At 40.2% G+C, this 23,183-nt stretch overlaps 1 long non-coding RNA gene across 2 annotated transcripts in view; it reads left to right on the forward strand.

Moving 5' to 3' along the window:
• The window catches only part of LOC116596825, a 243,962-nt gene that overhangs the window by 163,622 nt on the left and 57,157 nt on the right, over positions 1–23,183 (forward strand). Inside the window, exon 5 of one of the 2 annotated variants that reach the window (XR_004288327.1) lies at positions 7,294–7,418. This is a non-coding gene — a long non-coding RNA (uncharacterized LOC116596825). Of the gene's footprint in view, positions 1–7,293; positions 7,928–23,183 lie in introns of those variants that run through there. The other variant, XR_004288326.1, reaches the window with a different exon arrangement.

A 23,183-nucleotide genomic window follows, 5' to 3' on the forward strand; every position in this document is an offset into this window, starting at 1 on the left:
CATCACATGCTTTCCTCTGTATGGCTTCTTTATATCTGTGGACCTGATGAGATTAACTGAACCATTCATTCTCTAGTATAGGTCAGATCCAGAGGACAGGCAGGCAGCTTGGGTTTCTTTAACCACTCACTGTACTGACCACTTCAAGGTTTCAGGGAAGCCTGCCCTCCCCCCTGCTCCAGTTCTTTGCCAGGATCATGGACATAATCAGCACTTTAGGTTCATGCTGCTGACAATTTACTTGCCTCGTACTCCTTGTTAATGCTCCTTGGGTTTTTCTGTTTGCTTTTCCCCAGCAACTCCTAGCATAACTTTTCTTGATGTTCTCCTCCAGTTATCCACTCCCAAAGTGGTGGAGAGACTTGATTAAAGGGGACCTGTCACTACGACTGCTGCTGAGTTGTCTTATGACTCCCTGGACCAGCGCAGCTGACTTTGAGTTCATCTGTCCTTCAGAGTTCCAAGTTCTAGTCTAGTAGTTCCTCTTTTTAATGTATGGTTACTACCCTCCCCCCTCAGTCCTTGCATACCCTAAACTCCAGCCCTGACTCATGTCCCACTTCATCCCTCACATATTTCTTGAAAGCAGCTTTCACACAACTTCATACAAGCCAGTGATGATTCAGTGCCTAAAAGGACAAGATGAAGAATGGGATCTGAACTCATTTGTCAGAAGCCCCCCCAGGCAGTCTGTATGGGTTATCCATTATAAAAAGTGGACTGGAGCAGGTCATAACTGTCCTGGGTCCCCTTACTTATTGTAGACTTTCCTTCTACCCCTTTATTCTGATATATTTTCCTGGAATGACAAGAAGGAAGTATAATAGGAACTGGGGAAGCTTGTTTTTCTCATTTCATCTATCAATTTTATGTCATCAACCTGACTTTAGTTCTGGCTTTTCTGAACTTGTTGCTATGAAAAATATTACTTCCCTGGTACCTACCCTTAGAGTTTAGACTTTTGAGCTTGTTTCATACCTGCCTGGCTTGAGGGTGTCAGGACAATTTCTTGTATCTGAGCAAGATATACCAAAATTGGAAGTAGTAAATTAGTATAAGAATTTTCTAACAAGGGGAAGAGAACTGAGATCAGTTTATTATGAAAAGGCTAAAGCATATTTAATTTATTTTACAACTAAGCAAGAGACAGGGGGAAGGAGAATCCCTGAGGTAGCTGGGGGTGGGGGTCGGAGAAAGTAGGGCAGGGGAGGGATAGGAGATTCTCAATGTGAAACTTCTCTCTCTGACAATCAGTGCTCTGCTGGGGTCCTTTATTCCTGGCTCCATTTGGCTTCTTAAATTGTGAGTGTGTCTGAAACCAGAGCACCCTTCTTTCAGTTCATTTAGGAGAAATGTGCAGGAGGAAGCTATAACAGTGCACTTTAAAGCTATTCAAAATTATTAATAGAAGACCAACTATGTGCCAGCCCCTCATAAAGTTCTGGGGGTTGTGGAGGTGAGTAACATAGTCCCTTGTTCAATAATTTTGGGGTCCTATGGGGACAATGAACTAGCAGATACAACCCAGCAATTGTGTGATGTTGTAAAGGGTGTGGGCACAGTGTAGTGGGAACAGGAGAGGGTCTGCTGGGATGGGTCAGGGAGGTTTCCATGCACAGTGAGCAAGCCTGAGATCAGATCATCATGCCAAGTGGCAAGAGAAACTGGATCCTCGCATTGACCTATAGACCATTCTTCAGGGACACATGTCTCCTCTGAGGTCCCTTCCCCGGATTCTGTCTTCTCATCTCCCACTCATCATATACTTCCTGTTTCTTCATATTTAATTTCTCAACAGAAGCCATTTAGCTGGTGATCCAGCAATCTCACATCTCCCTACTGACAAGAGTAGGAGGGGATAGGGGCAGAGGAGCTTCAGACCGCTGGTAGAGTGTAAATTTGCATACTATCTGGTAAAGCCTGTAAGGGCAAAGATGCCTGCAGCCCTGGTATCCCATCCATAGGTCTCTGTCCTGCAGAAGCACCAGTAAAGGCCCCAGGTGGCACAGGACTGTACTATGCAGCATTACTACAGCACCCTGCACACCAGCAAGTAACAGATGGATAAATGGGGGCAAGTGCATATAGTAGGATCTTGCAGAGAAGTTAAAATAGATGTGCACTTACCCACCTCAGCAAGTCTTATATTCATCCTGTGGAGAAAAGGAGCATTTCCGGAGAGATTTAGGCAGTGTGATACCAGTTATATACAGATGAAAACCCAACAAAATGATAATTTAAAATGTTTCTGGATGAATAAATATGTAGTAAAAACTTCAAAACATGCATGGCAATAACAAATAGTAAGTTCCTGATAGACTTTGGGGAGGGAGGAAGAGGTGGAAGATTGAGAAGAGGTACGCAGAAGACTTTGAACGTGTCTATACTGTCTAATTTCTTAAAATTAAAAGAAAGTCTCCACTCCACATATCACTAGCTACTGACCTTTCTCTCTCTTCCCCTTTATAACTGAATTTCTCCAAACAGTAGTCTAGACATTCTGTCTCCTTGTTCTCAAATCTCACACATTCCTTGATCTACCCTCATCTGGTGTCTCGCCCCCCGCAAGACATGGGAACAGCTGTTGCTTAGACCCCCAATGACCTCCAGGTCACTTAATCCACCAGGGAGCAGTAAAACATTGTGTACACTCACACACACACACACACACTTTCAAGCATAGAAAATCAGTGAATGTATCATCCAGTTTTAGTAAACCTTTTTTTTAAAATCTTTTTTTTAAAAATTCTATTTATTTATTTGACAGAGAGATCACAAGTAGGCAGAGAGGCAGGCAGAGAGAGAGGGGGAAGCAGGCTCCCCGCCGAGCAGAGAGCCCGATGTGGGGCTCAATCCCAGGACCCTGAGATCATGATCTGAGCTGAAGGCAATGGCTTAATTCACTGAGCCATCCAGGTGCCCCCAGTTTTAGTAAATCTTAACATTGCTGCTTATCTGCTTCAGACTTTCTTTTAAGACCTTGCTTCCCCTCCCTCAGTCCCATCTAACTGGCTTCCCACTGCAAGCTCTTGAGTCTGGTGCTTCTCCTTCATCCTTCTACCTTCACTCAGGCTGTGGAGGCTGCATGGTAGCACAACCACCTCAAGATGTGGTTTCATCCAGGCCCCACTACTGACAAGCCACGTGAACTGGATAGGTTCTAAATAGTCTGCACCTCAGTTTCCTCAACCCAGGTTTACTGGGGATTAAATGACCTGACACATGTGAAACTCATGGAACAAAGAAGACCACAGAGGTGAGCATGCATGGTGACACACTGAGGATCTGTGCATTCTCTTCCCAGCTACTGAGTGGGCATCCAGGCATGCACACATCCGTCCCCCTTGCTTCCACATGTTTCGTCCAGAGAGCAGGGTCGGGCTTCCAAAACTCAAACCTGCTTAGGTCACCACTCCAGCATAATATACTTGTCTTCTCTGTACTGTTTTCAGAATGAATGGCCAACTGCCGGGTCCAAAGCCCTGCCACCTCATCCACACCATCCTCCATTCGTCTGCTATTTTTCAACAAAAACTCCCCTCCCTGCAGGGCCTTTGGATGCGCTGTTCCATTCTCTTGGCCTGAAAGTCTTTCTTTGCCTCCACCTTGTTGCCTTGTCAGGCTTGAGCCCTTTTAAACTCACCAGGTGAGGGTCTGTTTGTGTGATGAGATTTGCTCACAGTGTTTCTACAGTGTGTAATGGTGCAGTTGTTCATTTATTCAACAGTAAGTTTCTGAGCACTTACTACATGCCAGGAACTGTGCACGATGCTGGGGTATGGCAGAGAACACAGAGGCCCAGGCCCCATGTCAGGGAAACTTCAGTGCCTTGGGAAGCAACATTAAGCAGAAATCTGGGAGTGCAGTGAGGCCTGCAGAGGAGAGATGCACACATCCCAGAAGTATGCAGTGGGGGGCTGGCCTAATAAGGGGCATCTTACTGGTTTCTCTAAAATAATCTGGGGAATAAGTCATAGCTACCTGGAAAGAAGAGGGAAGAAATGTCCAGGCAGAGGGAATAACACATCCAAAGTTTCTAAAGTAGGAAAGGACATGACATTTTGAAGAATTTTGATTTAAAGTACAAGTCAGAGAGATGAGGGCCTGAGAGATGCTGTAAGGAGAGAACATCACAGTGGAAAGGAACCCTAAGGACCTTAATTGAAGCAGGAAGTCAAGAGAATCATGCTGGTGATCCCTGCTTCAGGCATGGGTTTTAGGAGAGCAATGAGAGTGGCTGTATGAGGGCTTGCCATCTACTAGGGAGGAATGCTTTCCCTTCCTTTTGTTAGCTGTCCTCTGTGTGTGGCTCTGACCTCATGCAGGTTGCCTCAGGATCATAAAATGGCTGCTGCTCCTCCAGGCTTTGCCTCTGAGTTCCAGAAAGAAAGAGGGAAGAAGGGATAAAGGACTTTTTCATAGGGAGGTTTTACTGTTATTGTGCCTGTTGATTAATTGAGGAGGGTTGCCTACCCCTGGGACTTTTGTCTATTTCTCACTGGCTACCAAGGCAGCATCATTTCTTAGGCTGTGATGTTATTTCTAGTTGGGTACATTAATACCTACAAAGACATGTTTTTGTCTTAGAAGAAATTGTCTGCCCTAGAGGAAGTAAGCTGAGAACAGATATGGGGCTTTCCAAGTTCTAGGTGGTCTTTGAGGCTAGGGTCAGAGCCTGCCATCGGAATTAGGGTCTTCAGTCCTAGCCCATTTAAAGAGAGAGCTCCCATCACTGGCACGTGGATTTCAATGAACAGGAATATCCATGCTGAGACTGCTCAGCATTATTCTCTTTGCTGCACAAGGATTTGGGGGGCAATCATGTACCTGAAGGGTTCAAATTAAAGCTTTTTGCTTAAAATATTTATTTTTTATTTTTTAAAGTTGTTTCTTTTTTTTTTTTTAATCTATTTTTGACTAATCTCTACACCCAATGTGGGGCTCAAACTCATGATCCTGAGATCAGTAATCAAATGCTCCTCTGACTGAGCTGGTCAGATGTCACATCCACCCCTCTCTCCAAATAGTTACTCTTTTTAGAAATCATTAAACCAATCTGACCAAATTATATCAGGCAAAAAGTGGATCATGACCATTGACAGGTGGGCCATTAATCTCTGACGATGAGGGCCTGGATGGGGATGAGCCTCCTGCCAGCAGAACCTGCTTGCTTTTCAGAGGGCAGGACTGGATAAAGTGCCCAAGGTTGGAGCTGTTGTGAACAGTGGCCCCATAGGGAGGGGAGCACCCTCCCATCCTCAGAGAGTGGGATGTGCACTGAGCTGGGCAGTGGGAAGGATGGGATGCTCTCCCACAGAAAGAGGGTCCCCCTTCTCTTTTCTTATCCACACACATGAAGAAAATGAAAGGACAACTTGCCTAAGGACACAAACCTGGTTTTAGTTTAAGAACACAAGACAAGGAGTCACCCCTGAAGTACCCTTTCTGTCCCTTCGTATCCTAGCTGGAATGCCCCTTTCAAGGGGGGCCCTCCTGGACTTCAGGGGTCCAAACTGTTCTCTTTTTCCCCAGCCATCACCTCAGCCTCTGTCTGTGCCCAAACCAGGTTCATTCCTGGAGGTGAATGTCTTTACTTTAATGAGACTGATGAAAACAAGTGAAACCAGCCCATTTTTCCTTTTCTTGGGGGTGGAGTAGCTGGTATGGTGCCAGCAGGCTGAGGGAGGAGTGCTTCTGCTCTGAACACCGGTGGACATGCCTACAACCTTAACATCAGCCTGCCTTGCCTAAGTACTTCGGATGAATGCCCACTGCTTCCTCCTTCTTCCAGGGCCTTTGCAGATTGTACTAGTCAGGCTCTCCAGAGAAACAGAACTAATAGGATATGTGTGTATATATGTGTGTATGTATGTGTGTGTTTATTTAGTAATTATAAGAATTGACACGTGGTTATGGCGCCGAGAAGTCCTGCAATCTGTCCTCTGCAAGTTGGAGAATGAGGGGAGCAAGTGGTATAATTTAGTCCAAGTCTGGAGGCCTGAGGACTGGGGGACTGATGGTTTCAGTCCTGGTCTGCATTCAAGTACCAGAGAACCAGGAGCACAGATGTCTGAGGGCTGGAGAAGATGGATGTCTCATCTCAAGTGGAGAGAAAACAAGTTTGCCCTTCACCTTTTGGTCCCTTCAGGCCCTAACAGAGTGGATGATGTCCACTCACACTGGGGAGGCCATCTGCTCTGTCCACCAATTCAAATGCTAATCTTTTCTGGAAACCCTGTCACAGAAGTAATGTTTTAACAACATCTGGGAGTCCCTTAATTTTGTTACACTGACACATGACCAGGAAAGATGGTGGTCCTGGGGGTTCTGACACTGGGGGAAGTGGGCCCAATTTCACTAGTCCCTGGACATGTTACTTCCCTCCTAGATGGAGAAGTGGCTGAGCAGCCAAGGCTGCCAGCCTATAGCTAAGGGAAAGTGCCTAAAGGGCGAGGACACCAGGAGACACCACCCAGCTCCCTAGGGCAGTGTTGTGGGTGGGAGCCCTGGCCTTCACCTCCCTTGATTCCCTAGTCCCATCCTTTCCCTCTCAGCCTGTCCTTTCCCTTCCTCAGTCCAGGTTATGAATCCTGGGCACCTGTCAATTGCCTAAGGAGCTTGGCAAGATGAATGAACCCCAGAGTTGTAGATGCCCTCACACTGGTGTTTTTTCCCAAGCCCTTGCGGAGGCTCCAGTGCTCAGCCAGTTGCTTCATTAATCCACATGCAGTTTCCTGCATCCACAACTGTCTGGTTTGGATGGCTAGCATCTCCACCAGGTGGCAGTGATATGGGGGTTTCCCTCCACAACTGTCTGTTAACACCTCTCCCTCCACCCTCTAACTCCTCTTCTCCATCTTCTTCCATCCACTTAAGAGCAGTTATTAAGAACTTCCTGCATGGCAACCACTGATTAAGACCCTGTGGGTGGGGCTGTGTGTTAAACAGCACAGCTGCTGATGCCATGGAGCACGTATTCTGGTGCAGTGAGGTTGATAGGACTAAATAAATGAATAAATGTGAAATATAGCAGATGAGGATGGATGGTGTCATAAGAAAAGAAAACATGGAAGGAAGACATTCATGAGGCTGGTGTTATTTTGGACAAACTGGGAAAGAAAGAGTGGTCAGAAGTTAGATAGAGGCCTGGGAACTGCGGGATTGGGGTGCTCCATATGGCTCTAGGGAAGAGCATTCCTGTCAGAGGGACAGCATGTATATAGTTCTAGGCAGGTTCAGGCATGGCAGCAGCACCTGCTCTTTCTATTTCTTCTACTTCTGTTCTCATTGCAGTGTCCAGAAGCTGGGTTTTCTCTAAGGTCCCTGTGGAGCAGCTCTGAGCATGGGACGGACAAGGGGAGGTGTTCAGTTTTGTGGATCACCCTGGCTGTGGTGTGGAGAATGGATTCCAGCACTGGGTAAAGCCATCTTGGGAGAGAAGTTAATGGAGGTGCTGGCAGGCAGCAGGGAGGTGCTGATTTAGAAGATTTATGTTTAGGAGAGAGAAGAGATGGAGTGACTCCAGGTTTCTGATCAGGTCTGTTGATCAAGGCTCACGTGCCTTTGAGTTGCCTCTGGGATGCCCAGATGAAGCAGCAAAAGAGGCTGATGGAAGTCTGGGTGTGAGGACCAGATAGATCTGAGGACTCCAAAAGAGTGAGGACGTGGAGTGGAGTGTAGGTGTGATTGCTTGTGGTGAGTACAGTAGGTGAGGCTCCCAGGTACCTGCCTTGAAGCCTGAAGGATGTTATTGGAAACAACCTTTCAGTGGGTTAACTAATCCAAAACAAATCCATCCACCCATCCATCCATCCATCCATCCATCCATCCACCCATCCATCCTTCCATCTATTAACCCATCCATCTAATCATTTATCCATCTATCCACATTTTCTCAAAGTTCAGCATTAAGAATTGTTTGTCTAGTCTGAGGAGCTATTTCCTTCTTTGTAACTAACACTTGTTCCCCTTTTCTCTTTGGCCACCAGAAAGATCAGACACAACATATAATATGTAGTTAGTTATGTCCTATAAAGATGAATTTCAATTCTATTTTCCCTGGCGTTGGCTTCACAATAAATACACAGTATATACATATTTATACATATATATATATATATATTTTTAATCCTAATTGTTCAATCTAAATGTACCATTTTAAAGTATGAATTTTCTATGAGAAATCCTTAGTGTTGTTTTTAATGAGAAATATTTTACAATAAAATATTTATACAGTTTAGAGAATCTCCATTTGAAGTGGATAGGATTTGGCCAGGTATTAAGCAACATGCTAATTTTTAGTAAGGAAATTTAGGTTTTAGTGGTTAATCTAGAGAGGGATTGGGGGTGGGGGGAAGAAACAAATATGTTGACGGACATAACGGGTAAGACCAAAATAAAAGATTGCACTTTCCAATGTTGTCTGTATGAGTCTCACACATGCATCAATACTATTAGTAGCAATCATCTTTATAATTAAAATAATAATTATATTTATAAAATATCATCCTTGACTTAATGTCCTAGATTTATATAGCCTTTTCAAGTTAAAGTGGTTTCATACTTATTGTCTTATAGGTTTCTGTCCACTCAAGGTGCCTGTATCTCTATTATAACTCAAAACTACTTTTGGTGGTGGTAGTGGGGGGGATGTCAATTCTGCTGATGTGTGGGATTAGGAAATAGCATCTGATAGTGGTGTAGGTTTGAATTCAAAGTGGCTTTAACTTTCCTGTATTTTTGGCAGGTATAACTGACTGTCACAGTGCAAGGTTGTTGGGCTCATGTAATAGCAGACAGAAGACATGCCTGATGTGGGAAACAGAGGCAGAAGAAAATCATTAAAATTTCTTACCTACTGACAAGCCCTTGAAACAGACAGAGTGGGTCTCCCCTGGGGACTCAACTGCCCTCACCTTGAGGTTTTGCTAAGGACAATTTTAGCCTGACCAACCCCTTACTCCAACAGGTCCAACAGGATCCTGTAAGTCTACTTTAATAATTCCTTTAGAAAACTTCATCTCTAAACCTCCAAGATAGTGTCAACAATCATTCCCAAGGATATGGCCCACTGATATACATCTAAAGGGTCTCATGAGAAGATTTTTATTACTGATAATAAATAACCTTTTTCCCAACAATAGCTAGCCCCTCAAGGTCCTGGAGACCTTGCTTCCAAAATTCCTTAGAGACTTACATCATCCATAATCCCCTTTGTCCTCACCCACCACCGGCCAACCCCTACTCTGCCTTTAAAAACTCTGACTGTAATCTGGTTCGGGGTCCAAGTCCCTACTCTGCTGTGTCGGGTATACGTGGGCCCAAGCTTAAGCTTGTTAAATAAACCTTCACGTGATTGCATCGGTGTTGGCTCCTTGGTGGTCTCTCGGACGTGAAAACTGGGGCATAACATGGCCTGTAAATACATGCAACAACTATTTCCTGGGTGCCTTCACCCTGCCCAGGTACTGTGCTGGTCTCTGGGAACATGCACTGAACTCAGTGAATGCCCTTTCTCATCTGTGAAATACATTAATATCCTTTATACTCAGGTGACTTCTTTGTCTGGAGTTCTCAAAAGGCTCCTGGAGTGCTGATTAAAAGCAGTTACAGAATATCAACCTCTAGGGGTGGGCTTAGGAGTCCACATTGAAAATGAGTTCAGAATGAGCTTTTATAAGTATAGCCCAAACCCCTGATATTATGTGTAAAACAAACATAAGAATGTTCTGAAGGTGAAGAAAAGGCAGACTGATAGGGTCTTTGAAGACCAACACGGTGGTGAGTTCCTGGGTTTTCTTTTCTCTTCATATGTCCTGGAGTGGGGACTGGGTGCTGGAGAAACTAGCAGCCCAGAGATACTGATGGATACAAACAAAAGGCTCTAAGAAAAGCCTACTCTTTGAGTTAAAGGACCAGAAATGAACAACCTAGCAAGAAAGAATTTTAGACATTAACTGTCTATTCCAGTGAAACAGTGCATGAAAAAACTATGCTCTCTCTCCCAAGCAGAGACCACATGGGGAGCCTCAACTTCTGCACACAATAGCTACAAGATGCCCCTCTTGTCCTCCCATCCCTGGGGTGTTAATATAGACAGTGGGACCTGGACTTCCACCTCCACCTGGTGGTAATCAGGTAGTATTCATATCTTAACCACTGGCACAATGTCAGAGGAAAGCTATTAAAACAGAGAATTTAATAACTTCCAGAGTCTTATAGCAAAATTCTGAAATGTGCAGGATATAATTTAAAAACACTCTTCATACCAAGAATCAGAAACATTGCACCTTAAGTGAGAAAAGACAATCAACAGATGCCATTGCTGAGATGACAAAAATGTTGGAATTATTGGACAAAGATATTGGAATTACTGGATGTTGGACAATAATTTTTAAGGCAGCCATTATAAAATTCTTGGCAAATAATTACAAACATGCTTGAGGCAAGTAAAAAAAATAAGAAAGTCTCAGCAAAGAAATAGTAGGCAGAACCAAATGGATATTTTGGAATGAAAAATACAGTAACTGAAATGAAAACCTCAGTGAATGGACTCAATATCAGAATAGAATCTACAAAGGAAGAAATTGGTAAACTTTAAAACAGAACAGTAGAAATTGGTCAACTTGAACAATAGAGAAAAAATGAAAAAAATGAACAATCAAGGATAATGAACTTGAACAAATGATTTAACACTTGTGTGTCCTCAGCATTTCAGAAAGAAAGAAAAAAGATAGCAGGGCTGAAAAAGTATTTAAAGAAATTAGTACCTGAAAAATCCCCACATTTGGCAAAAGACATAAACAGATATTTTGAGAAGTTGGACAAAATTCAAACAAGATTGTGATGCTCAATTCTATGTGTCAACTTGACTGGGCTAAGGGATGATCACTTAGGTCATCCCTTAGGTCACCAGGGTTGGTAAAACATTATTTTTAGGTGAGTCTGTGAGAGCATATCTTGCAAAGATTAGTATTTGAATTGGTAGACTGACTTAAGGAAGACCACCTTCTTCCGTGCACATGGGCATCATCTAATTCTTTGAGGGAATAAATAGAACAAAAATGTGGAAGAAGGTTCAATGTGTTCTCTGGTTGAGCTGGGAGGACATTGATCTCCTCAGCCTCAGATATCAGCTTTTGTGGCTTTTGGGCTTTTGAGGATGGTGTGGGATTTTTTTTTTAAGATTTTATTTGTTTATTTATTTGAGAGAAAAAGAGAGAGAGAGAGACTAAGTAGGGGAGGGCCAGAGGGAGAGGGAGAAGCAGACTCTCAGCTGAGCAGGGAGCTGAAAATGGGGCTTGATCCCAGGATACCAGGATCATGACCTGAGCTGAAGGCAGACACTTAACCAATTGAGCCATCCTAGTCTGGAACTTTCACCATCAGTTTCACCCCTGGTTCTCAGGCTTTCAGTCTTGGGTTGGGACTATACCATCAGTTTTCCTGGGCCTCCAGCTTGGCCTTGGCAGATTAGAGGACTTCTTAACCCCCATAACTGGATGAGACAATCTCTTATAAGAGTTCTCTTTCCATAAATCAAATATATATTTAGATATCTATATATTGCTTCTATTTCTTTGTAGAAACCTAATACTTAAATAAATTCATGCCACAATACATTATCATCAAACTCTTAAAAACTAAAGACAAAACCAAAATCTTTAAAGCAGCCAGAGAGAAATGACACCTTATTTGTAGGAGACAAACAATTAAAACAAAGCTATATTTATCATTAGAAGCCATGAAGACCAGAAGAAAGTGGAATGACATCTTTTAAATGCTGTAAAAGAGAACTGTTAATCCAAAATTCTATATCCAGTGAAAATGACCTTCAGGAATGAAGGGGAAATCAAGACATTCTCAGATGAAGGAAAAACTAAGAGAATCCATTGCCAGCATGCTTACTCTAAAAGAATGGCCAAAGAGTTATCTAAACAGAAATAAAAATGATAGAAGAAGCAATCTGAAACATCAGAAAGAAAGAACAACTGGAAAAGCAAAAATACTCTGAGAAACAAACTGAGGGTTTTGGAGAGGAGGGCAGTGGGGGAATGGGTGAGCCTGGTGGCAGGTATTAAGGAGGGCATGTATTGCATGCAGCACTGGGTGTGGTGCATACACGATGAATCTTGGAACACTGAAAAAATAAAATAAAATAAATACTGGTAAATATAATAGACTTTTCTTCATTTTTCCATTTGTAAATTATATTTGATGGTTGAAATAAAATTATAATACTATCTGATGTAATTCTCAAGTATGTAGAGGGGATATTTAAGACAATTCTATTACAAATGGGGGAAGGTGAAAGGATTTTTTTTTAATTTTTTAATTTTTTATAAACATATATTTTTATCCCCAGGGGTCTGTGATTCGCCAGGTTTACACACTTCACAGCACTCACCAAAGCACATACCCTCCCCAATGTCCATAACTCCACCCCCCTCCTCCCAACCCCCCTCCCCCCAGCAACCCTCAGTTTGTTTTGTGAGATTAAGAGTCACTTCTGGTTTGTCTCCCTCCCAATCCCATCTTGTTTCATTGATTCTTCTCCTACCCACTTAAGCACCCATGTTGCATCACCACTTCCTCATATCAGGGAGATCATATGATAGTTGTCTTTCTCCGCTTGACTTATTTCGCTAAGGATGATACGCTCTTGTTCCATCCACGTTGTCGCAAATGGCAAGATTTCATTTCTTTTGATGGCTGCATAGTATTCCACTGTGTATATATACCACATCTTCGTTATCCATTCATCTGTTGATGGACATCTAGGTTCTTTCCATAGTTTGGCTATTGTGGACATTGCTGCTATAAACATTCAGGTGCACGTGCCCCTTCGGATCACTATGTTTGTATCTTTAGGGTAAATACCTAGTAGTGCAATAGCTGGGTCATAGGGCAGTTCTATTTTCAACATTTTGAGGAACCTCCATGCTGTTTTCCAGAGTGGTTGCACCAGCTTGCATTCCCACCAACAGTGTAGGAGGGTTCTCCTTTCTCCGCATCCTCGCCAGCATCTGTCATTTCCTGACTTGTTGATTTTAGCCATTCTGACTGGTGTGAGGTGGTATCTCATTGTGGTTTTGATTTGTATTTCCCTGATGCCGAGTGATATGGAGCACTTTTTCATGTGTCTGTTGGCTATCTGGATGTCTTCTTTGCAGAAATGTCTGTTCATGTCCTCTGCCCATTTCTTGATTGGATTATTTGTTCTTTGGGTGTTGAGTTTGCTAAGTTCTTTATAGATTTTGGACACTAGTCCTTTATCTGATATGTCATTTGCAAATATCTTCTCCCGTTCTGTCAGTTGTCTTTTGGTTTTGTTAACTGTTTCCTTTGCTGTGCAAAAGCTTTTTTTTTTTTTTTTTAAAGATTTTATTTATTTATTTGACAGAGACACAAGTAGGCAGAGAGGCAGACAGAGAGAGAGGAGGAAGCAGGCTCCCTGCTGAGCAGAGAGCCCGATGCGGGACTCGATCCCAGGACCCTGAGATCATGACCTGAGCCGAAGGCAGCGGCTTAACCCACTGAGCCACCCAGGCGCCCAGTGTGCAAAAGCTTTTGATCTTGATGAAATCCCAATAGTTCATTTTTGCCCTTTCTTCCCTTGCCTTTGGCGATGTTCTTAGGAAGATGTTGCTGCAGCTGAGGTCGAAGAGGTTGCTGCCTGTGTTCTCCTCAAGGATTTTGATGGATTCCTTTCTCACATTGAGGTCCTTCATCCATTTTGAGTCTATTTTTGTGTGTGGTATAAGAAAATGGTCCAATTTCATTTTTCTGTATGTGGCTGTCCAATTCTCCCAACACCATTTATTGAAGAGGCTGTCTTTTTTCCATTGGACATTCTTTCCTGCTTTGTCCAAGATTAGTTGACCATAGAGTTGAGGGTCTATTTCTGGGCTCTCTATTCTGTTCCATTGATCGATGTGTCTATTTTTGTGCCAGTACCATGCTGTCTTGATGATGACAGCTTTGTAGTCCGGAATTGTGATGCCACCAACTTTGGCTTTCTTTTTCAATATCCCTTTGGCTATTCGAGGTCTTTTCTGGTTCCATATAAATTTTAGAATTATTTGTTCCATTTCTTTGAAAAAGATGGATGGTACTTTGATAGGAATTGCGTTAAATGTGTAGATTGCTTTAGGTAGCATAGACATTTTCACAATATTTATTCTTCCATCCAGGAGCATGGAACATTTTTCCATTTCTTTGTGTCTTCCTCAATTTCTTTCATGAGTACTTTATAGTTTTCTGAGTATAGATTCTTAGCCTCTTTGGTTAGGTTTATTCCTAGGTATCTTATGGTTTGGGGTGCAATTGGAAATGGGATTGACTCTTTAATTTCTCTTTCATCTGTCTTGTTGTTGGTGTAGAGAAATGCAACTGATTTCTGTGCATTGATTTTATATCGTGACAGTTTACTGAATTCCTGTACAAGTTCTAGCAGTTTTGGAGTGGAGTCTTTTGGGCTTTCCACATATAGTATCATATCATCTGTGAAGAGTGATAGTTTGACTTCTTCTTTGCTGATTTGGATGCCTTTAATTTCCTTTTGTTTGTCTGATTGCTGAAGCTAGGACTTCTAGTACTATGCAGTGGTGATAATGGACATCCCTGCCGTGGTCCTGACCTTAGCGGAAAAGCTTTCAGTTTTTCCCCATTGAGAATGATATTTGCGGTGGGTTTTTCATAAATGGCTTTGATAATATTGGGGTATGTGCCCTCTATCCCCACACTTTGAAGAGTTTTGATCAGGAAGGGATGCTGTACTTTGTCAAATGCTTTTTCAGCATCTGTTGAGAGTATCATATGGTTCTTGTTCTTTCTTTTATTGATGTGTTGTATCACATTGACTGATTTGCGGATGTTGAACCAACCTTGCAGCCCTGGAATAAATCCCACTTGGTCGTGATGAATAATCCTTTTAATGTACTGTTGAATCCTATTGGCTAGTATTTTGGTGAGAATTTTCGCATCTGTGTTCATCAAGGATATTGGTCTATAGCTTTCTGTTTTGATGAGATCCTTGTCTGGTTTAGGGATCAAGGTGATGCTGGCCTCATAAAAAGAGTTTGGAAGTTTTCCTTCCATTTCTATTTTTTGGAACAGTTTCAGGAGAATAGGAATTAGTTCTTCTTTAAATGTTTGGTAGAATTCCCCCAGGAAGCCGTCTGGCCCTGGGCTTCTGTTTGTTTGGAGATTATTAATGACTGTTTCAATCTCCTTCCTGGTTATGGGTCTGTTCAGGCTTTCTATTTCCTCTTGGTTCAGTTATGGTAGTTTATATGTTTCTAGGAATGCATTCATTTCTTCCAGATTGTCAAATTTGTTGGCGTAGAGTTGCTCATAGTATGTTCTTATAATAGTTTGTATTTCTTTGATGTTAGTTGTGATCTCTCCTCTTTCATTCATGATTTTATTTATTTGGGTCCTTTCTCTTTTCTTTTTGATAAGTCGGGCCAGGGGTTTATCAATTTTATTAATTCTTTCAAAGAACCAGCTCCTAGTTTCGTTGATTTATTCTATTTTTTTTTTTTTTTTTTTGGTTTCTATTTCATTGATTTCTGCTCTGATCTTTATGATTTCTCTTCTCCTGCTGGGCTTAGGGTTTCTTTCTTGTTCTTTCTCCAGCTCCTTTAGGTGTAGGGTTAGGTTGTGCACCTGAGACCTTTCTTGTTTCTTGAGAAAGGCTTGTACCGCTATATATTTTCCTCTCAGGACTGCCTTTGTTGTGTCCCCACAGATTTTGAACCATTGTATTTTCATTATCATTTGTTTCCATGATTTTTTTCAATTCTTCCTTAATTTTCCGGTTGACTCATTCATTCTTTAGAAGGATGCTGTTTAGTCTCCATGTATTTGGGTTCTTTCCAAACTTCCTCTTGTGGTTGTGTTCTAGCTTCAGAGCATTGTTGTCTGAAAATATGCGGGGAATGATCCCAATCTTTTGATACCGGTTGAGTCCTGATTTAGGACTGAGGTAGTGATCTATTCTGGAGAATGTTCCATGTTCCACCTTTTAGAGAAGAATTTGTATTCTGTTGCTTTGGGATGAAATGTTCTGAATATATCTGTGATTTCCATCTGGTCCAGAGTGTCGTTTAAGGCCTTTATTTCCTTGTTGATCTTTTGCTTGGATGATCTGTCCATTTCCGTGAGGGGAGTGTTTAAGTCCCCTCCTATTATTGTATTATTGTTGATGTTTTTCTTTAATTTTGTTATTAATTGGTTTATATAGTTGGCTGCTCCCACATTGGGGGCATCGATATTTAAAATTGTTAGATCTTCTTGTTGGACAGACCCTTTGAGTATGATATAGTGTCCTTCCTCACCTCTTATTATAGTCTTTGGCTTAAAATCTAATTGATCTGATATAAGAATTGCCACTCCTGCTTTCTTCTGATGTCCATTAGCATGGTAAATTCTTTCCACCCCGTCACTTTAAATCTGGAGGTGTCTTCGGACTTAAGATGAGTTTCTTGTAGGCAACATATAGATGGGTTTTGTTTTTTTATCCATTCTGATACCCTGTGTCTTTTGATTGTGGCATGTAGCCCATTGACATTCAGGGTAACTATTGAGAGATATGAATTTAGTGCCATTGTATTGCCTTTAAGGTGACTGTTACTGTATATGGTCTCCGTTCCTTTCTGATCTACCACTTGTAGGCTCTCTCTTTGCTTAGAGGACCCCTTTCAATATTTTCTGTAGAGCTGTTTTGGTGTTTGCAAATTCTTTCAGTTTTTGTTTGTCCTGGAAGCTTTTAATCTCCTTCTATTTTCAATGATAGCCTAGCTGGATAAAGTATTCTTGGCTGCATGTTTTTCTCGTTTAGTGCTCTGAAAATATCATGCCAGCTCTTTCTGGCCTGCCAGGTCTCTGTGGATAAGTCAGCTGCCAATCTAATATTTTTACCATTGTATGTTACAGATTTCTTTTCCCGGGCTGCTTTCAGGATTTTCTCTTTGTCACTGAGACTTGTAAATTTTACTATTAGGTGACGGGGTGTGGGCCTATTCTTTTGTATTTGAGGGGCGTTCTCTGAACCTCCTGAATTTTGACGCTCGTTCCCTTTGCCATACTGGGGAAATTCTCACCAATAATTCTCTCCAGTATACCTTCTTCTCCCCTCTCTCTTTCTTCTTCTTCTGGAATCCCAATTATTCTAATGTTGTTTCATCTTATGGTGTCACTTATCTCTCGTATTCTCCCCTCATGGTCCAGTAGCTGTTTGTCCCTCTTTTGCTCAGCTTCTTTATTCTCTGTCATTTGGTCTTCTATATCACTAATTCTTCCTTCTGCCTCATTTATCCTAGCAGTGAGAGCCACCATTTTTGATTGCACCTCATTAATAGCTTTTTTGATTTCAACATGGTTAGATTTTAGTTCTTATATTTCTCCAGAAAGGGCTTTTATATCTCCCGAGAGGGTTTTTCTAATATCTTCCATGCCTTTTTCGAGCCCGGCTAGAACCTTGAGAATTGTCATTCTGAACTCTAGATCTGACATATTACCAATGTCTGTATTGATTAGGTCCCTAGCATTTGGTACTGCTTCTTGTTATTTTTTTTTGTGGTGAATTTTTCCGCCTTGTCATTTTGTCCAGATAAGAGTATATGAAGGAGCAAGTAAAATACTAAAAGGGTGGAAACAACCACATGAAAATATGCTTTAACCAAATCAGAAGAGATCCCGAATGGTGGTGGTGGGGGGAAGGGGATAAAAAGAGGTTCAAAAAGAAAGAAAGAAAAAAATAGAAAATAAAAGAATTAAAAAAATATAACGAATAAAGAAAAGTATAAAACAGAAAATATATATATATTAAACTAGTGAAAAAACGTTAAAAAAGAAAAGGGTAAAAGTTAAAAAAAATTTTAGCAGAAGAAGAGAAAAAAATAAAATAGAAAAAATTTAATTAACTGCAAGACTAAAAAATCACAGGGAGAAAGCCATGAGTTCTGTGCTTTGCTTTCTCCTTCTCTGGAATTCTGCTGCTCTCCTTGGTATTGAAACCGCACTCCTTGGTAGGTGAACTTGGTCTTGGCTGGATTTCTTGTTGATCTTCTGGGGGAGGGTCCTGGTGTAGTGATTCTCAAGTGTGTTTGCCCCAGGCGGAAATGCACCGTCCTTACCAGGGGCCGGGGTGAGTAATCCACTCAGCTTTGCTTTCAGGAGCTTTTGTTCCCTGAGTACTTTCCATAGAGTTCTGGAGGAGGACGGGACAAACGGCGGCCTCCTGGTCTCTGGCCTGGAGGAGCCGAGAGCCCGGGGCCCCACTCCTCAGTGCACCCTCAGAGAACAGCGCCCAGTAACTCCCGTCTGCCTGACCTCCGGCCGTGCTCCGAGCTCACTGAGCCTGCGACCGGTTCAAGGTAACTCTGAGCTGTGAGCTTACTGTCGGCTCTGTCTCTGTAGCCGGCTTTCCCATTCCAATACCCACAAGCTCTGCGACACTCAGACACCCCCGATCCTTCTGTGACCCTGCGGGACCTGTGTCCACGCTGACCCTGCGTGGGCTTCGCCCCGGTTTAGCCTCTGGAGTGATGTCCCTCAGTGGAACAGACTTTTAAAATCCTGATTTTGTGCTCCGTTGCTCCGCTGCTTGCCGGGAGCCGGCCCTTCCCCCTGGGGTCTATCTTCCCATCGCTTTGGATTCACTTCTCCAGCAGTCCTATCTTTCAGAAAGTGGTTGTTTTTCTATTTCTAGAATTGCTGTTCTTCTTCTCTTCAATCTGCCGATGGATTTGCAGGGGTTTGCAATCTTTAGATAAGCTATTTAGCTGATCTCCTGCTATCTGAAGTAGTCTCAGCCTGCTACTTGTCCGCCATCTTGTTTCCTCCTGCCAGGTGAAAGGATTTAAATGGAGGTAAAATTTCTACATTTTATTTGGTTTTGGTAAAATACTCACTAGTAGATTGATAAGTTATGTATGTAAAATTTAATACATAGGGGAACCATTAAAATCTATCCAAATACACACACTCTAAACACTACACAGATATATCAAAATAGAATTCTAAAGAAGATATAAATAGCTTACAAGGAAGGCATAAAGGAAACAGAAAAGGAAATAAAAAGGAAAACAACAGATAACAAAAATTAAAAAGCTAGATTTAAGTCCTACAGTTAAGTAATAACTACACTAAATGTAAATGTCTAAATACACCAATTAAGAGACAGAGATTGACAGAGTGAATTTAAAAATGACCCAAATAATGTAGTCTACAAGAAAGTCACTACAAATATAATGATATATGTGAGTCGAAGCTAAAAGAATGGAAAAAAATATAAACAATGCAAACATCGATCTAAAGAAAGTATGATTGGCTACATTACTATAAGATAAAGTCAACTTTGGAGCAAAGAACATTATCAGACATTACATTACATAATGATAAAAAGGTCATTCTGTCAAGAAAAAAGAGCAATACTGTGTGTATACATCAAGAAACAGAGGTAAAATATATGTGAAGAAAATTTATAGAACTGAGAAGAAAATCCTCAATTATGGTTGGAGACTTCAACACTCCTCTCTCAACAATTAATAGACTATTTAGACAGAAAATCAATCTGAAATATTTTGGCAACACCATCAGCCAAGAAAATCAAGTTGGGCATTTATGGAATATTTTTATCTAATGAGAGTAAAATAAACATTTTCTTCATGTACTCATGGAAAATTTATGGGATAGCCATAAAGGAACCTTACCAAATTTCAAACAAATTATACAGAGTATGTTATCTGATCACATTGGATCAAACTATTATTGATTAACAGAAATATAAGAGGAAAATATCTAAAATCTTAGAAACTAAAAAACCCACTTACAAATAAATCATGGATCTAAAGCAAATAAAAATCCATTAAACTGAGTGAAATAAAAATACAGCATTTCAAAATTCATGGGGCAAAGCTTAAGTAGTGCTGAGAGAAAAATAAATAGCCTAAACATTTACACTAGAATAAAGGAAATATCTCAACTTAATATTCTAAGTTCTCACCTTAAGAAACTAGAGAAAAAAAGAGCAAAATATACCTGAAGTAAGCATAAAGAGGTAAACAATTAAGAGTAGAGCAGGAATCTACACAATTGGAAACAACTAGGAAAATCAAAGGAATAAAAAGCTGGATCTTTGAAAAATTCAATAAAATAGACAAACCTCTAGCAATATTGACAAGGAAAAAAAGAGAGGAGATACAAGTTTTCAGTGCCATGGGTGCCACAGAGGATATCTTTACAGATCATCAAGATATTAAAATGTTATGGGAATACTGCAAACAACTCTGCAGACATAAATTTGACAACTGAGATAATATGGACCACTTTCTCAAAGCACAAACTTCCATAACTCATCCAATATAGAGTAATAATTTGATTTACTATATAATTATTAAAAAATTGAACTTTTAATTAAAAATATGTTCCCAGAAAGTCTCCATAACCAGATGATTTCACTGGAGAATTCTATCAAACATTTAAAAAAGAATTAACATCAATTCTTCACAATTTATTCCTGAAGATAGAAGGGGAAACAGGTCCCAATTTACAGAATGAAGCTAATTTATTTTGATGCCCGAACTAGACAAAAACAGTAAAAAAAAAAAAAAAAAAAAAAAAAAGTAAGAAAAAAAACAAAGTTCAATACCCCTCATGATTATAAATGCAAAAAAATTTAACAAAACATTAGCAAGTAAAATTCAGCAATGTTGTAAAAAGAAATATCCATATCATACCAAGTAGGGCATATTTCAAAGATACAAGACTGGTTCAATGTTTGAAAATGAGATCCATTATATTAGCAGACTAAAGAAGAAAAATCATAAATTACATCAATTATTGCATAAAAGACATCTGACACATATTAATGGTAAAAACTATCAGAAAACCAGTGATAGGGTGGGGCTTCCTATACTTGATAAAAAGCATCTACAAAAATTCTATAGCTTATATCATTCCTAATAGTGAAGAATTGAATACTTTCTTCTTAGATCGAAGCATGGATATTCACCCTCATTCCTCTTATTCATCATTGTAGGAAATCTTTGCTAATGCAATATGGCAAGAAAAGGAGATAAAGGTTATCAGTCAGAAAGGAAGAAAAAAATTATTACCAAATGCAGGTGATATGATGGTCTACATAGAAAAATCCCCAAGGAATTTACCAAAAAGTCTTAGAACTAATAAGTGAGTGCAGCAAGCTTGAAGGATATGAGGTCAATATACAAAAATCTATATATTTATATGAACTAGCAATATAGTAGTAGTTAAAATTAAAAATATAACACCATTTATAATTACCTAAGAAAATGAAATACTGAGGTATAACAAAATATGTGTAGAACTTATGTAGTGAAAACTGTGAAAATGCTGAGGAAAGAAATCAAAGGAGATATAAGTGAAAGGGAGACATACCATTTTCATAGACTGGAAAGTTCATCATTGTTAAGATGCCAGTTCCATCCAAAATCATATATAGATTTAACACAGTTCATACCAAAATTCCAAAGAAATATTTTTATAAATATAGACGAGATTATTCTAAAATTTATATGCAAAGAGAAAGGAACAAGAATAAATAAAATAATTTTTTTAAAAAAAGAAAAAAGTAGGAGGAATTAGTTTACCTGATTTTAATATTTATTATGCTGCAGTAAACAAGGCAATGTGTTATTGGTGGAAGGATAAACACATGGATCAACAGAACAAAATAGACAACCCAGAAATAGCTCCACACAAGTATAGCAAAATGATTTTTGACAAAGGTCCTAAGGTATTCAATAGAACAAGAATAATCTTTTCAATAAATATTGCTGAAGAAATTGGATAGCTATAGACAGGAAAAAAAAAAAAAACCTTTCATGCCAAAATTAGCTCTAAATGGATCATAGGATTAAATGTAAAGTATAGAAGTATAAATCTTGTCAAAGAAGATAACTGTAGAAAATCTTTGGGACTTTTGCCTTGATGAGGAGTTCTTAGATGTGACACCAGTAGCATAATTCATAAAAGAAAAAAATGATAATAGGACCATACCAAAATAAAAAAAAATTGCTAAATTGTTTTGTGATAAATCATGTTAAGGAAGATGAAAGGGAAAGCTGCAGACTGAGAAAAAAATTGCAAACCACATATCTGACAAAGGACTCACGTCTAGAAACTTAAAGGATTCTTAAAACTCAACATTAAACAAACAATCCAGTCAGAAAATGGAGAAAGTACATGAAGAGACATTTCACTGAAGAGGATATAGAGATTGCAAAGAAACATATGGAACACTGTTTAGCACCATCGGCCAGTAGGAAATGCAAATTAAGACCACACCATGATGAGATCTAATTTCTAATCTATGTTCTATTTTTGGAACACCTAAAATAAAAAGGTAATGACAATACTAAATGCTGATGAGGATGTGAAAAAACTGGATCTTGTATAATTGCTGGTGGAATGTGAAATGGCTTAGCCACTCTGGAAAATAATTTGTCAGTTTCTTAAAAAACTACAGAGCACTTATTCAGCAATCATTTTGTGCATTAAGTTAGATAAAGAAACATATTCACACAGAAGTCTGCACAGAATGTTCATAACATCTTTACATGTGATAGATGAAAACTGAGGACAACCTGAATGTCCTTCCATAGGTGAAGAGTTAAATGTGGTACATTCATCCTAGGAAGTATCTCTCAGCCATGCTAAGCAACAAATTACTGATATATTCAACAACTTTGACTAATTTTAAAGATATTTGACTGAATGACACAAGCCAATCTTAAAAGGTTGCACACTGTGCAACTCCATTTATAGAGCATTCTCAAAATGACAAAATTATAGAGATTGAAATCAGATTCCTCATTGCCAGTTAGGGATTTGGGAGTGTGTGTGTGTGTGTGTGTGTGTGTGTGTGTGTGTGTGACTATAAAGGTTATACCACCAAAGAAATCTTTATGGAATAGTTCTGTATCTCAATTGCGGTGGTTGTCATCTGAATCTACACAGGAGATGAGAGGGCATGGAACTATATTCACACTTTATGACAGGGTCAGTTTTCTGGTTTTGATATTGTACTCTTTGTGTGGAAAATGTAACTTATAGAAGACTGAGTGGAAGGGTACAGGAGACTTCTCTGTATTGTTTTTGAAACTTCCTGTGAATCTGTAATTAATTTAAACATAAAA

Source organism: Mustela erminea, chromosome 8 (genome assembly GCF_009829155.1).
Source record: "Mustela erminea isolate mMusErm1 chromosome 8, mMusErm1.Pri, whole genome shotgun sequence".
NCBI classification, from domain to species: Eukaryota; Metazoa; Chordata; class Mammalia; order Carnivora; family Mustelidae; genus Mustela; species Mustela erminea.